Genomic DNA, 14,206 nt, shown 5'->3' on the forward strand with positions numbered 1-14,206 from the left:
TTGTACTTAAAACAGAAACAAAGCACCAGCACTAACCCTTGTACAAAACAACTATCCAAGAATGCTCTAATCAAGCCCCTCCATTCCTTCCAACACATCTCACACAATGAATTTATGGACTTGGTCAAAGCAAGCAGGTCTGCCGGCAGCCCTTCTGACCCCTGTCCACCACAAACTTTCAAGACAATTCCTTTAACAACCTCTGCTGCCATTCCAGTAAGAAGAATCATCAACGATTCCTTAACTACTGGAATATTCCCAGAAGAACTCAAAAAGTCATACATATATGCCCTTTACTGAAGAAAACAAACTTGGACCCGCTGAACCCTAACAACTACAGACCCATTACAAATGGACGTTTCCTGGGCAAACTGACAGAAAGAGCAGCGTTCGCCCAGATGTCACAATTCATTGAAGAGAATGACATACTTTCAGATTTCCAAACACGATTCCATCCTGGAAGAGGCACTGAATCTGCCCTCCTTGCGATCTGGGATGACCTAAAGAATACAGTTGACCGCAACGGTGTTGCTGCGCTACTCCTCTTGGACCTCTCAGCTGCCTTTGACACAGTTGACCATGCCACTCTGAAACAAAGTTTTTATAAAGCCGGCATAGAGGGAACTGCTCTAGACTGGATCTCGTCCTACCTTCGAAACAGAACTAATGTAATCCATACCCCGCCTTTCTTGTCCAAACCGTACTCCACAAAAGCAGGGGTCCCTCAAGGTTCTCTCATCTTGCCCATGCTTTTCAACATCTACATGAAGTCTTTACAAGTACTGATCAATACATTTCACCTGACTTGCTACAACTATGTAGATGACACACAAATACTCCTTCAACTGGAATGCCCCAAAGACATTGGAAAATCACCAATTTTCAGCTGTCTCAGAGCTGTGGATCAGTGGATGACTTGAAACCATCTCAAATTGAATGCTTCAAAAACTGAAATACTCACGTGTGGCGACTGGAAAAATTACAACCCGCTTGACGCATGGCCTGATGAATTGGGATCACTGCCTAAAGTATCAAAGTAGGTAAGCAACCTTGGAATGACCATGGACTCTAAGCTGTCGATGAATGCCCAAGTGGATAAACCAGCAAGATCAAGCTTTGCTGCTATAAAAACGCTGCAACAAATTTTCCCTCTTTTGGGATATCCACACAAGGTCCAAGCTACCATCTCCCTTGTTCTATCCAAACTCGATTACGCCAATAGCCTCTACCAAGGATCACCTTTAACGACCATGAAAAGACTACAACGGATTCAGAACTCGGCTGCTAGACTACTCTGCATATCAAACCATGAGACCACATCTCCCCTGCCTTGAAAGCCCTGCATTGGTTACCAATTGCCAGAAGATCCACGTTCAAGCTGCTTTGTATTACCCACAAAGCAATACATGGAATAGGACCACTCTTCATCAGGAATAAAATCACCAAACACATTCAACAAAGGAACCTCCGCTCTAAAGGAGCATCTTGCCTCAAAATCCCACCATACAAGAAAAAAACCATGGGTGGCACATCCTTCTCTGTTCAAGCAGCCAAACACTGGAACTCTTTACCCCCCAACATAAGATCCACCGACAACCACCTTATCTTCAGAAAACTACTCAAGATTTGGCTCTTCCCCACATAAGCACATACTGAAACAGAAATTTACAGCATATCCCTCTGTATATAGGCATTTGTTTTCACCATAGATATGTCCCTATCTTTGTGTATTACTTTATAAAACATGTAAAATAATTATGTTGTTAAGAAAAAATGAAAAAAATATATAATATTAATCAATAAATAAAAATCATCTTTGGTCTACCTGTACATACTTCCATTGTGCATCTATGTACCTTCCATGTACTTGGATCTGTGTGTCTGCTACTTTTCTCCTGAAAAAGCATACCCAATGCACTACCCTATTCCTCATCCTGTGCCTCTATCAATATATTTAATCTAAATATACTTACTTCCTTTATGTATCTATATACTTTCAATGTACTTATGGATCTATATATTTATCACTAATTTAGCATTTCCAAAGCACTAGCGTATTTTTCAGCCTATACTTCGCTCAATATATCTTCTAGCCCAACCTTCTGATTCATCTCAAACTTCTTTCTACTACTCCTTCGAATCACCAACCCTATCTCTCATCTTATACATCTATCAATAAATCCTCTACATTCACTCTCTCATTTATCCCAAACCCCATACCACTACTATGATTGTCAAAATAACCCTTTCTAGACTCTCTCCTGCTCTACTACTCCTTGCATCATCTGACACCTCTTTTTTACTACACCGATCCCCTAAACCAAACCTTTCTAAACTCTCCTCTCTGACTCCTCCCCTCCAAAACTCCTTTTTACTCATCCAAAAGCCTATTCCTACTGCTAAGACCTAAAAAAAATCCTTCACTCTTTTATCCCTCCACTATACTTTTCAATCAAAATTAACAGACTAACATGTCCACTTCTCAAATTCCATACTCAAATATACTAATATACTGCTTCAATAACTGAATAACATATCTACTACTCAAATTACTTCATATTTATACTATACTAATTTTCAACACTAATCCTTTATGGGTTCCAAAGTGGCGTGCTACTCTCCAGAAAAGCGCTTCAACACCCATCAGGGGTAACAAGTGCTATATGAATGCAAATCTTTCTTCCCCTTTTATCCCTCCGCTATCCTTCTGCTATCACTCCAAATCCAAATAACTGACTAACCCATCCACCACTTAAAATGCACTTCCATGTTTCACTATACTTATCCAACACTAATCATCTATGGGCCTCGGAGTAGCGTGCCCCTCGTCAAGGGTAGTAAGAGATTTATATAAATGCAATTACAATACAATACAATACAATACAATACAATACACTCCACAGCATGTCGCATCAAAAGCCCGAAGGAACATGACCGCTTCACACTCACCTCGATGCGACCACTGTCTCACTTTGTTGGTCTGCACACCTTTCAAAGCTCACTGCATCATCTACAGAGTCATGAGAACACCACTCTTCACCAAGCTAGCTGACAAGCTCACCACCCACTACACCATCACACTTGGGACAAAGTGAAAATTAATAAAAAACAAGTCATAGGCCTTCGCCATCTGTTCACCCAGTATTGGAACTAACATTTCTATAACTATTTGGACTACCTCAACCCTGTTCAAATTTAGGAAAGAGATGATGGCACTCCTCTTTGTAGAACACACAAAAAGTGATGAGAGGATGCTTGCTATAAATCTAACCACTTGCAATCGCTTGTGGCAGTATTCTAACCCATGATTCTTTTGCCCATTTTGCATCCTCATATTAGACCAACCATTGGCACATCCGTCTTAGCTTTGCTCCAATAGGAGTAGTCCATCCTGGATTGCCAAGCCAGGTGCTCTCTGAACTGGAACACACGCAACCCAAGACCGTTGTCCTGTGCCACTGTGAAGAAAACTAATTTTGGTGTGGCATTCGGCATCCTTCCAATTCGATCGACAAGCCGATTTTTAAGGATTTTTTTTCACAAAGATAGTTTAATGATTATAGACTGTAATTTTTTTTATAGCTAAGGTTTACCAAATGTGTTACATGGCCAAAATATTTTTACCATTTAAGAACCCTTTCTTTTGGCTTTTTTTTAATTAAGTGTCTTATTGTTAAATTAAAAGATAGTTTGGACTTTTTCACTATTAATATCTTATCTATGTTGCTGTTTGAAGTTGTATTGCCTTTGGCACTCTGTTATATATCTCTAAAATAAGAGACATTTTGATCAGCCACCAAAGATATAGCATGAGGGTACACTTAATGGAATGAGCTGCTTTTGCTAAGCAGCGTCAATTTCACAATATTATATCAGATCTCAATCACAGTGCACATCTATTTTGTGACCTCTCTCCTCATCAACCTGCCAGGTGGATTTCCTACTCTTACTCTTGCACACCCAAGCTCAGTCTTTTCACAGTGCTTTTTACTCAAGCAAATCAATTTAATTTCGAAAAGGGCATCCAATTCTGGCTGCACAATTTCTCCCTTTCACTCAGCCCATTCACTATCTGCACTATGCTTGTCTCTATGAAAACTTAAAATACACCTGCTCCTGTTAGGGCACCTCCAAACTCCCCCAGCAATGTTTTTTTTGCTCAAACTAACATTGCCCACAATTTGACTACGAGGCGTGAAAAACTAAGTTGAATTAACCATACCTATAACCATTTGTACATTTGGTTATCAATGTAAGTCCTGTCTTCTCTCTACAAGCTTTCTTCCACGAAACATTACCAGGGGAAACCCTGGTCATTTTTCTCAATAAACTCTTTCAGACTCCGATCTGCATGTGAGGAGATTTCATGTACACCCCTCCCTCACCATTTATATGATGCATATGCTTCACTCACTACATGCTTTATACTACTCCCTCAGTCAATGTCTGACTAGTACTTCTCTGTCACACGCCATCTGACATGAGATTCTCCTTCATATGCTCTCTATTCCACACCGTATACCTATTGATTCTCTCCCACGAATTGTCTGAGCAGTGTTTATCTCCACTCACTCACTTCACAGTACATCTCTCCCTGAGACTTTCTGTACATGACTTCTCCCTGTCACTTGCTGCACTAGTCTTTTTTCTGATTGTCCAAATGAATACCACGGGTAATGGCCGACTCCTGTTTTTGAGAGAGAGAAGTGAGTGATACAAGTACAGCGTGAATTGTAGGCGTTCAGCTGACGTTTCAATGGAGCTGTTGTTCTGTCCAGGATTTCCCTATAAGACTGACTCAGATGTAAAGATGCAAAATGGCACCACTCAAGATGGCTGTTACCCCAATCACTGAATAACTGACCTGTGGTCTGATCTAAAATGTGGATTGCCCTGCCAACAGAGCAAGGTGATGGCAGAGAGGGTCTGATCAATTCCCCTATTATATGTATGCTGTCACGTCGTTTGATCTGACCTTCGGTTCCTAAGTTCTCTGTAAGACTGTACATTTAGGCAATATAAGCTTCGAAACTATATGGGACTATAAAACCATCTGGGCCCTAGACTGACAGGGCACCAGATGGTGTCTGTAACACCCGAACAGAATAATTCCAATTCCCCCAAGGAAATTGTGGAAACAAATATTGCCCTTATGTTTGTAACTCAGGCATGCCCAAAGAGGTACCCAAGAAATACACAGGTGATACCGGAATCCTGTGTAAAAAGTATGCGCTGCAATATTTAATAGAATTAAGTAAATCAGTGTCACCAGCATGTCAAGAATGGTAAACAGGATGAATAATTCAGCCATTGTCCAATCGCATTAGATTATATTAATACATATCACGGTACTCTTAGCTAGCTTTGACTATCCTAATAAGTATATGTGTGCTAATCTGCCAGATGCCCCACAGTGATCTAACTGCTGGGCTAGATTTCAGCACAGAGTGACCATGACAATCCTGTCGAAATGCTCTTCTGCTTAAGCAAGGGCTCATGCAGTTTATATATTAAACTTAACAGGTGCAATCAGTGCCTGAGCTCCGGACCAGCGGCATTTTGTCTATTCTACCCACCCGGGGCTGTTGACTAACAGACAACAATCTATACCATAGTTTGCACAGAGTATAGGGGATATTGTACAGTGTTCCAAGAGATGATAGTGTTCATAGGAGGAAATCTACACGTAACTAATTATTTTCTAAGTATGATCATATGCAAGCAAAATGTGTTGCAAACGTGACTATGTAAAATGGAAGGGCTTGTGCCCAGGGCCTATGCAACTACACCACAGATTCAAATGTGAATGCTACTCCAGCAAGGCAGTCTCTGAAGGGGGCTGACTCAATGCCACGCGCCACGCGCTATATTATTATATATTGGTTATGATGTATTGATTTCAACAACAGTCAGACAGCAAAGCTTTCCGAATGAAAGCAAAGGAGTACGTAGAATACCATAATACATAAAGGAGAAACGGACATGTCGTGCACAGAAGATTTTGCAAAATGCTCTTGTACATGAAAAGTCAGGAGCGGCAGACTGCAAAAATAGTTTGTCATGATATCTGTTTTGTAACATACAAACACGTTCAACGTGCATCGGTTACCCTTAGAAATAGAACAGGGCCTCTCATCTTTGGATGGTCCTCGTACAAGATCATTAATTTCATCCTGGAATCGAATCACTCAATTTCAGAAAAACAAGCATCGAAGCCTATACATTACAAATGGCACGTGCTTTCAAGCATTTTCATCTGAAGTCAGTGAGCATTCAATAGTACTGGAAACCATTTGCTACTTACTAGCTATTTGAGTGTTGGACGGTTTATGAAAACGTTTTCTTGTGAACTGTCTTTCACATCCCCCTGCAGCAAATACACATTATTTTACATATGTTTGTGGAATTGAAAAGGGAGTTAGTTCATCGACATACCCACATTCTGCTGCCGAGTGCGGCCTTTAGTAAATTCATTTGAATTTCGATAAGGACAAAACAGCCTAACTTTCTTCTGAGATCGACATAATAACTTCAAATTGGGTAATGTTAACACCTGTGTTAACTGTGCTTACAAGTGGCAATAGCTGCAGTAGATAACCGCGGGAAAAATAGCCAGCTATTATTAAATGAATACAGAGAGACAACAGAAAGGTGAAAAGGAATTTATCAGTTGAAAACGTGGTATTTTTCTTTTAAAGGCAACAAACATAAGTTGGCAGTCTCCCTACAGCCAAAAATGAGCACGGCCAGAGGTTAATTTCTGCTGCATTCAGCAAATGGATGCCTTGATGATTTATGGTTTCTTACCAATCCAGTGGGAGAAACAGAGGTTTATATTGCCTGTCTCTTCTTTATTATATCGCTAAAAGTTTATGTCTTCAAATATGGTCTGGTTATGAGTTAACCGTGCTAGAAAGATCAATAGCACAGTCTCACAGAAGAGTTCAAAACATGTTCATAAAAGTAAAATTAGGAACATAAAATGATTATGGTTCTCTGTCTTTCCTGCTCTGTGCTCTATGGCATTTCCTGCAGTGCAACTTACAGAGCGGCAATTTCTACTAAAGTTATTTTACTGTGTATTGCAGCAGATGAAACTAGGTCCATGCAGGTTTTGGGGGAAGGAGGTGGGGGTCTGAGAACCATGGACATAGGAACAGGGGCCTGAATTATTTATGCCTATTCACACACCAGGATATGTACTCTGCAGGTGCAAATTGTACATTCGCAGAGGGAGCCAAAACAACATGCCTGATGAATATTAATTAGCCATGACGCAAATTGTTACTCCTTGTGATTAGATGCAAGTGAAGGCATGGAAGCATTTAAGAGACAGCAGATCCTCTTCCTACATTTGCATTCCCTATCGGAAAAGATTTTATAAAGCAGTCCACATCCATTGAGAACACATGTGCTGCATTAAAATTATATGTCCTGTTTGCTAAGAAAATGGATGGAGCAGGCAGAGGTCCACGGGACCACTGTCTCCTTATCCTAGGGCTGACTGGCATGATTCCCAAAGGGTCACAGCTTCATATTTGCAAATCAATTGCTATCACCCTAACTCAGTGGTCTGGTTCTTATCAACAGGTTGTTTTAGAAATTGCATTACTGGTTGTCTAGGGTATAAGCCCTGGTCAAACAATAACCACAATCCTAGTTAGGGTAACTCACAAGAAAACCCCAAATTAACCTGTGCTCACCCTCTGGTAGCTTGGCACAGAGCAGTCATCATTAACTTAGAGGCAATGTGTAAAGTATTTGTGCAGCACTTAAACAGTAAAAAAGTGCAAAAACCACAAAAAAAGATCTCCCAACAGGTTAGAAAAAAGTCTTGAATTTAAAAAAAAAACAAGACCAAACAACAAAAATCCAATGGGAGTTATTAATTTTTAAAGAATAAACTGTAAAATAGTGCCTAGAAACAGAAAACACCAACTGCGGTTATCTGGCCGCACTGGAGTGGGTCAAAGTCAAAAGTTCACGCTAACCATGATGGAGCGTGGGTTGGATACAGTCCCAGATTTTCCCGCTGAAGTTTTAGCTCCCCAAGTTTTCTGCCAAGAGTTGTGTTTGTGAGGAAAATGTTAGCTGGGGCTGAGAAAAGCATTACTGGCAATAGTCAGCGGGGCGCGAAGATCAGGCCAGGCATCGCGGTCAGCCAGGCTAGAGCCTCGCAGTGGTGATCCACATGGGCGGACATTGCTTGCTATGCGGAGTGACAGACCTGCTCTGGCTCGCTCTGATATCCGGTATGAGCAGCGTGGTTCTGGTGCAAGCAGGGCCCATTTGCAGCCGCAAAGATCCCAATAGCTTAACTTTAAGATCTGGAGAACCAGAGCAAGGACCACACCAAGGGCCCAGGACCTGAGAGGTGCCTCTTGGGGGTCAGAAACTCGTTGAAGATGGATCCAATAGCTGTTTGGAGCCTACTATGTCCCAGAGTCTCTGATTAGGAAGCGAGCAAACTAGCCCTTTTTGTCACTCTGGAGTTCTGGGTTCAAGATGGGCTCCAGGACCAGTTTTTTCTCAGCAGTCATGAGTGCAGCAGATCAGCACAGCAAGGCAGTAGCTCCTTCAGATTTGCAGTCCAGCTGAGTGGCATTCCTTTCAGCAGCCCAACAATCATTATTCCTGGCAGAGTATCCACAGGTTCAGAAGCGTACTCAAGTGGTAAGTGGTGGTGTTTGGGGTCCACTCTGTATACCCAGTGGTGCCTTTGTAGGGGGAGACTTCAAAGACATGGCTTTGAGATACACAGATGTCCTCCCTTCCTGCTCTGGCTCCAGACTCACTATAGAGGGGTATGCAGCCCTTTGTGTGTGGACAGGACACAGCCTATTCAGGTGTAGGTGGAGCTGTGCCCCGCTCCGCCCTCCCACACTGTCAGAGACAGCACACTGAGACACACCTAAGTGCCCGTTGTGTGTGGCTGTCTAAGAGGAATACACAAAGCCCAACTGCCAACTATGCCTAGTCATGTGATCAGACAGGCTACAGAAACAAAATGGCTAAGGCAAGAAAATGCCAACTTAAAAAAGTAGTATTTTCTGAATTTAAAATTCAACTTTACCATAAGTTAGGATTTTGAATTAGGATTCTAGAGGCACCAAACTTGAATAAGCTAAATCTTCCCATTTGGAAATTACTCTTGTAAACTGTAGTAAGGTAATCCAGATATTATCCTATGAAACATACCACCTTGGCATAGTGAAACACAAATGTAAGAGTATTTACTACCAGGACATGTAAAACTTAAAAGTATATGTTGCACCCTGCCCTCTGCGCAGTCCTGCCCCTAACTTTGAGATGACCTATATGTATAAAAAGGGAAGGTTTGGGCCTGTCAAATTTTGCCAGGTTGAAATGGCAGTATAAACTCCACAGACAGGCTCTGCAATACCATGCCTGAGACAGGGTTAGAGGTTTACTTAAGTAGGCGTCACAGTCAGTGCTGGAGGCCCTTTAGTAGAATTTACTCAACACATCCTGGGAATATGTAGTACCACTTTACTATGGACTTAAAACTAAATTAAATATACCAGTTGGTTATAAACCAATGGTACCATGTTGTGAGGAGAGAGCACGTGCACTTTAGCACTGGTTAGCAGTGGCAAAGTGCTCACAGTCCTAAGGCCAACATAAATGAATGCAGTAAACAGTAGGTGGAGAAAAACAAAAGGGTTGGAGTGACCTTGCAAAAAGGGCCATTTCCAGCATGTCCCCCGCCCCTCAAGCCTACAGCCAGGGGAGACATAACCTTCCCTGGTTAGGTGATATATTGTGGTCAATGGCCCCTCTACTGCAGAGGCACATGTCAATTGTATGCCTTTCTGAATTCAGTTTGACCCCTCTGTCCATACTCTCCTGGGCAACTTGAATGGTCCATGAGGAACCTGTATCCTCATCTGTGGATCATGCAGCACCTAACCTTAATTTACTCACAGATGCATCCCAGTTGGCAGATAGTACTACCATGGCCTACAAGTGATAATGCCCATTCCACACCTTAGATGAGTCTTTTGTACCCAACCCAAGGAATACTCTGCCCAGAAGGACAGTAGCCAACAGAGGCAGTAACAGCTTTCAGGAGCCAATGCCCAGGTTATCCACTGCTAGGTGGAGGCTTTAAGAGGGGACATTGGGTAGGCCTCTCTTTCAGCCTTGGGGCTGGCAAGAAGTTGTATATGAGCTCCTGAGGTTTCTCTGATCTGCGGTGTTTTAGAGTTGGGGGCAACAGCCCCAGGAGCTTTGCAGCCTACTTCCACTCAATGTCCCACCAGTTCAGGGGAGGCACCCTGACACTGGCCAATCAAACTCCTAAGTCCATATTGACCACCCCTTTAGAGGCACTACCAGTGGTTGATTTCTTTGCACAGAGTCCCCTTTCTTGTGTCCTAACTTGGAGCACTCAAAGCTGCAGGGTTGAAAATGAGGCACCAGGGGCCTCCGCCAACCAGCCACCCTGTGTTTCTCAAACGGGGTATGGGAACCCTGCCCTCCTCTCTTACTCTTGGATTTGCTTGGGTTATCTTTAACCTCACCTCACTCTGCTTGGGGAACCAGAGCTACCTTTCTTGGTGTCACTTCCAAGTACCTTCTTTGACACTCTGGTACTGGCCCAGAGGTACGATTCCTGGGGCCGGTCACATTACGGTCAACTAAGTGCAAGCACAACTCTGCAAAACAAATACTGAGCATGTGCTCTCTCATAATCAGATTTTACATTCCTTTGTAATACTCCATATTGCTGTCCTACACCCAAAAATTCAGAACCTTGCTAAAATAAATCTACCAGTACTGTTTGGGCGCTTCTTTCTGCCCCTGAACCTTTGTCGGTCCTTTTTCAGAGGTCAGCCCTAAACTTTGTAATTAAAATGGCTTTAATTGAAGTGCACCTGGCTTGGTCTCAAATCTCTAGTGTGAGAAGTGTTTCCACATGGTATTTGGACAAAATAGAGTAAAAAATGATATGCACAAATATTGAGTTTTTAATATTATGATCCAAAAATACTTTGATGAAGGAATATCATGGACAAGAATAGCGATTTTCTAAGGTAAGTAATAGCGATGTGCGAAATATCTATATTGTTAATATTGTTTACAAAAATGTCAATGTTGGTAATATTGATGTTAAAATGATCTACGTTGTTAATATCATTGACAAAAATATGATTGTTAATAACATTTGTTGTGTAATTTTTTTAAGTATTTTAGTATATATTTTATTTATATATGTTATAAATTGCTTATGTAATTATTGTTAATGTTTTTTTATATAGTTTTTAAATTTGTAGTTGTTTTTAATTTAATTTGATGTAATTGTTAATTGTAATTTTTAGTGTTGTAGCGGGTTGTGAGTTTACTAGGTGTATAAGTAGGAAGAAATAGAATTACATTAAATAATAATACATTTTTAATTATTATTGATTATTTAATTGATAATTATGTAAATAGTGTGGGTGGTGGGGTTTGCAGTGGTGGAGGGTGGGAAGTAAATTCATTTAAATTAATTAATAATTAATTTTTTGCTAATTATTTATTGATATTGAATTATGTACCTTGTGTAATTTGTTTTATTTATTATGTTTTAGGTGCAGGTATGGAGGTTTCTAGGGGTGCAGGGTGTGAAGTACATTACAATTTAATAAATTAGAAATTAATTTAATAAAATTAACTATTTTATTGATACTGAACTATGTAATTAATTTATTTTTAAGTTATGTTTTAGGTGCAGCTTTGGGAGTTCATGGGGTACAGGGTAGGAAGTAGATTAATTATAATTAATTATTGAATAATCTAAATTATTAATAATATTTACTTCATAATTAATTATGCACAATTAAGATATTTTTGAAAATATTTGTCAGGTGTGTGTTGTTGTGTTTTTACGGTTATTGTAAATTAGTACTTTATTATAAATTATCTAATTACCTACTGGCCGTCGCCAGTAGGTAGTTATAGTTAGGAGTTATTTTCCATAGGAAATCCGCAACATTCTATTTGGAATAGGTTTGGCGCCGGTTGACGAATCTTCGCGAAATTTTCTAAACTGGTGTGGCACTCCAGTCCGCTCCTATCCTGAAAGTCTTGCGGTGATTCGTGAAGCGGGGACTGAGAAAAAAGGGGGGTCCCAAAACGTGTTTTCCCAATGCAATTTTCCATAGGTACCGTTCATCGCGGCCACAGCCCGTACGGCTGAACGGAATTACACCAAATTTGGAAAAGTTGTAGTCCTTGGTTCAGACTCGTGCCTTTTGCTTATATGTTGTAAATTTGTTCAGTAGTTTCTGAGAAAATGACAATTAGAAGTACATATATATCTATGGCCTGAGTGGATGCTTGCATCCTGGCTGACTATAAGCACCCCGTCCCGTTCACGCACTGTATGCTGATTGGCTGTCAAGTGGTTGTCAACATTCAAAACCGTAAAGTGTTGGCAGCCATTTTGTGCCTTAGTAGAAGCGAGGATCTAGAAATTAGTGGAACAAGTGTTCAAAATGAATAAAGGGACAGGTAAGACATATTTTTACCCTTTAAACCTGCTCAGGGGTTCCCACAGCAAACCCTAGGGCCCCAAAAATTTTTTTTTTTTCTTGTTGAATGTGCACTGGGTGCTTGGACCCATCGTAAAAAAAAAAGAATCGCGGGCTCCTGTGCTTGTTTAAAAATGAGCTACCTGGGAAGGACCAATTCCGTGGTCTAAAATATTGCATTTGGAGCGGGGGCAGAGAAAAAAGGGGGGTTCCAAAACTTGTTTTCCCCATGCAATTTTGCGCTTATTGGATGCACCTAGTGTGCTAGTTTGACCCTAGGGACCCTCTAAAATTAGCCGAACTACGAATTATAATTTCTAACCATACTTACCAGTAACTTCAATTTCCTTCCATAGGCCAACATTGACTGGCTTCACTTGGAAATTCTTCTAAGAGTGGAGTTTTCAAACTTTAAAATATTTACCTAAATTCATTCGAACAACAAATTCTGATTTACTCACCTGTTATCTGGAGAGAACCCAGTGCTGCATCTTTTAGCCCAGCACTGACCCTGAAAAGTCATTCTAAGCGTATCTACCAGTAACTTGTATTTATTTCAATAGGAATCCATTGTCTGATTTTCACAAGAAAAGTTTCAAAGCGTCGATTTTCACAAACTACAAATATTCCTTAAAAATCTCCTGTATAACTAAAACCTATTTTTAACTGTTTAAAGGAGATGCACCAGTGCTAGATCCAGGATCCACCACTGAGTAAAAAAAAGTAACGATAACACTCCTTACCTGCTAAGTAAATTTCCTCCCATAGAATAACATTGTTGATTCTATGTGAAAAAGTTTCTAATTGTCAACTTTTAAAATACAATAATATTCGTTAAAAATCACTACTATAACCAAAATGATTTTACTCAACTGTTTACAGGAGATGTCCCAGGACTGAATCTAGGATCCAGTCCTGTGGTTAGAAAAGTAATCCATAAAGTAACTAATTGCATTGTTGCATTGTGTTTGAAATTGTGTTGCCCATTGCAACAACTGTAACTATTGTACTTAAAAGTCTATTGCCTATTTGCAAAGTATTTAAACTGAAGTAATTCATTCTGAGAAAGTATATTTTGTAATGTAATGTATAATGTAATTATAATTTAACATAAAAAATAAAATATCAAAAAATAAATAGTTTAAACAGGTGTAGTAAATCAGTATAAACAAATAAATACAACAATTAATACATTTAAAAATTGTCATTTGTAAAACCTTTGAAATTCACTGAAAAAAACATAGGTTTCAAACATGTTACAGTTAGGAATTAGCATTTAAAAAACCTTTGAAATTCACTAAAAAAACATAGGTTTCAAACATGTTATAGTTAGGAATTAGCATTTTTAAAAACCTTAGAAATTCATTGAAAAAACCATAGGTTTTAGGGGTTTTATAGCTAGTTGGTGTGTCAATGGATTCAAATATGATACTCTTTATTTTACAGTGAGTGATGAAAGGTTATACTAACGTATGATGAGGTGCATCTGATTGTCACATGGATGATGTCATCAGTGATGTCATTTGAGATGTCATCAGTGATGTCATCAGTGGTGTCACTGACCATATCATAAATGATGTAATATGTGACATCATCAGCAGTGGATTGCGGGCGCGCAAGTTATAGTTAGCAGAACTAACTAAAACGGAGGAATTTCAATGGTTTTGTAC

The sequence above is a fragment of the Lissotriton vulgaris genome, chromosome 2_1 (genome assembly GCF_964263255.1).
Source record: "Lissotriton vulgaris chromosome 2_1, aLisVul1.2, whole genome shotgun sequence".
Lineage (NCBI taxonomy): Eukaryota > Metazoa > Chordata > Amphibia > Caudata > Salamandridae > Lissotriton > Lissotriton vulgaris.